This window comes from Neopelma chrysocephalum, unplaced genomic scaffold, assembly GCF_003984885.1.
Source record: "Neopelma chrysocephalum unplaced genomic scaffold, ASM398488v2 Primary Assembly neopelma1_325, whole genome shotgun sequence".
Taxonomy (NCBI): domain Eukaryota; kingdom Metazoa; phylum Chordata; class Aves; order Passeriformes; family Pipridae; genus Neopelma; species Neopelma chrysocephalum.
Genome location: NW_020897988.1, coordinates 81466 through 84819, shown reverse-complemented (window position 1 = coordinate 84819; position 3354 = coordinate 81466). Strand labels below are relative to the sequence as shown.

The 3354-nt window shown below is 49.6% G+C and overlaps 1 long non-coding RNA gene across 1 annotated transcript; it reads right to left on the bottom strand.

The window, feature by feature from the left end:
- Positions 1 to 1049: 1049 nt before the first annotated feature.
- Positions 1050 to 2574, bottom strand: LOC113978430. The gene is made up of 3 exons (XR_003537571.1): positions 2494 to 2574; positions 2314 to 2358; positions 1050 to 1090 (listed from the first exon to the last, which is right to left on the bottom strand). It is a non-coding gene; the product is annotated as an uncharacterized LOC113978430 (long non-coding RNA).
- Positions 2575 to 3354: the final 780 nt, after the last annotated feature.

Genomic DNA, 3354 nt, shown 5'->3' with positions numbered 1-3354 from the left:
AGACAAAGGCAGGGGTTGTCACCCCCCTTCCCCTGCTGGGGAACCCTGATAAGGGTGCTGAGCCCGGCCCAGCATCCGGCCAGGGAAGGAAAACACTAAAATTATCTGGGATGAGCTTCCCGGGGCACCAGGAATCTGCTTTTGGGGTTGGGGTTTGCTAATTTCTTAGATACAGTGCACTATTCTATTTTGTGCTAGTATTTTATGCCATTTATACTATTTTATAATTATACTAAATTAATATTATTAATATTAATACTATATTAAGATAATATAGAATTAATATATAATATAAATATATATTAATATATAATATAATATTATATTGGTCATTAAGCATACATATAATATATATGTTTATATATATAAAATATATATATTATATAGTAATAATATAATATAGTATTAATAATAAATTTTATATTACATATTCATATATCAATATTATATATTAATACTTATATATTTTCTTAATATAGTATTAATATATATTAATTATATATAGTATACTATATAAATTATTAATATATATTAAATATATAATATTAATATATATTGATATATAATATAATATTAATATATATTGATATATAATATAATATTATATTATTAATACTATATTAATGAACATTATTAATGAACATTATTAATTAATAATACTATTGATAATATTTATATTATTATTAATATTATTAATAATGTTTGTCAAGAAAATTGGTGTAGTATGATTAATTATATTATATAATATTTATATACTTATTTATAGTTTTATATAATATTTATGCTATTATACTAATTATACTATTTATACTATTTTATACTCGCAGTTTTTAGCTTCTACATGTGTAATAAATAACTCTGATGAAGATCTTTCATCTATTCCCTCCTTTCTTCATTTATCATAATAAATAATTCAGCTCACATAAACAGACCTGATCTGCCACCATCAGGAGCTGTGAGACAAAACGATTTAATCCCCCAGCTCTGTAATTCCCGGGATTTAAACCCAATCCCAGGCTGAGGTGGGATCCAGGACTCACCTGGCAGTGGTTCACTTGGGCATAGACGGTCGTCAGCTCCTGCCTGGGCCCTGCAAGGAGGGAAAAGCAGGAGGTTGGCGAGGGAGAGGCTGCAGAGGATCCCCCTGGGTGGGTCCTGGATGCTCCTCGCCCAGGGAAGGAGGGAATTCCAGCCTGGAGCATCCAGGCTCAGGTGAAATCCTGATCCCGCAGCTCCTCGGAGGTTTCACTGTGGACCTGGATCAGGATATTCTGGTCTCATCCCAGAATCCTCCTGTGGGACACTCGCTCCCAGCTCAAAGGACAGTGAAAATCAGCTGGTTTTGTTTAAATCCCAAAATCCTGGGATGTTTTCAGAGGACAAGCTGCCTTTGTCTCCCCTTCACGCCTTGCAGAGGGAATTAACGCCCGGCTCACGGAGCAGAGGGGATTTAAATCCTTCATAATCTCATTTTTGGGTCAAAACTTCTTGTTTGAAGCGCGGGAGAAGGAGCCAGGCGGGCTCCAGAGGGAGGGTTTGCCAACAGTTCCCTACGGAAGAGCAGGATCCAAGTTTTCATCCGCTGAGTGAGCCCTGAAGTCCCGCTTGGAAACACGTGAGGGTGAAAAACACGAGGCAGCGGCTTTATTTTGGGTCAGGGAAACAATAAAAAACACTCCAGAGGCAAAAAGCAAAGTAAAAACCACCTCAAAGACCTGCTGGGATCAGTTCATTCCCAGCAGAGGTGGGAATGGCCCAGCCCTGGATTCCAGGGAGGTGGGAATTGCTCCAGAGGTCTCTCCTTCCAATGGGTTTGTTGACAGGACAAGGGGAAACGGCCTCAAGCTGTGCCAGGGGAGGCTCAGGTTGAACACGAGGAGGAATTTCTTGCTGGAAAGGGTGGACTCGACGGCCTTGGAGTTTTTTTCCAACCTCAGCGATCCTGGGATTCTGGAATTCTTGGCTGAGTGGTACAGCCGAGCTCCCATCTCGTCTCTGCCCTCCCAGTTCTCCCTTTCCAGCTCTTTTCTTTCCCCCCAGATCCCTCTGGCTTTCAGGACCTCACAGCTCTGCTCTCAATCCCTTTCCTGCTGGGTCTGGCAGGAAGTTTTCTGGGAAAGGGAAGGGAGAGGGTGGCTCCAGCCAAGGTGACATCCCCTGGGATTGTCCCCTTCCCTCCCCTCCGGGGTGGAGGTGTCGGGGTCCCTCAGCCAGGGAACCAACCCCTGGCAGTGGAGGATTTCCCTCCTGATCTTAAATGTGACCAGGCTGTTCCCAGCAGGAAAAAGGGAAGGAACATCCCCCAAGTCCCACCTGTGTCCGTATCCTCGGCCGCAGACAAACGGAAAATCCTCCAACCTGGGGGAAAAGCGACACAGGGAACCATCAGCAGCGGCCCCAAATCAGCCCCTGGGTGCCCCGGTCCCCTCTCAGGCACCAGCTCCTGCTTTGCCAGGGCTCCAGGGATGGTTTTCCAAGGGGGATCCAGCTCACCTTTGGATCTACAGCAGAACACAGCGACTAAAAGAGCCACGAGCCCGGTCACCGTCAGGGCGAGGATCAAGGTCAGAGGGATGCTGGCGGTGGCTGGAGGGAGAAAAGGGTCCGGTAAAAACATCCCCGAATAGATCCGACCCTTCCTGGCACCGGGGCACGGGGAACCTGGCACAGCTCTGCCCCAACACCCCCCGAACCCTCGGCACCACAACCCAGCCCGGCAAAGGGGACGAGCGGCTGGGCAGGAGCAGCAGCAGCACAAGGACACTCCCGGCCCGGCCCCTCCCGGCCACGGCCACCCTCGATGGTCCTTGGACCTCCGGGGACCTCCGGGGGGGCTTTTGGGGCACCAAATCCCACGTTGGGATTTCCACCCCCGCCCCGCCCTCGGCTCTGCAGCACCAACGGATCCGCTGCTCCCACCCCAAAGCGGGAATTTTGGGGGGCACCCGCCCTGCCCGAATTCCCCCGGGGGGGGGCACGGACGGCACAGGGGTGCCCGGGGCACTGCCCAGAGAGCCCGAAGGGAGGAGATGGGCCGGGCTGCTCTCGGGGTCTCCATCTCCCCTGTGCCAGCCGGGCACGGGGAGCTGCCCGGGGCACGGGGGGACACGAGGGGCGAGGGTGGGCACGCACGGGGGGGTTGGCAGCTCACCAGTGGGGAGAGGGTGGGTTGCGTTTTCTGGGTGCACCGAGAGGGGAGAGAACAGGGAGAGAAGAGGGAGAGAGGGGAGAGAAGAGGGAGGTCGGTCAGTGCCCGTGCCGGGGGTGCCGCTTCTCCCCGCACACCCAGCACAGCTCGGGGGCAAAGCTGGAGCCGCGGGGAGCGGGACCCAGCCCAGCCCAGCGCCCTGCCCG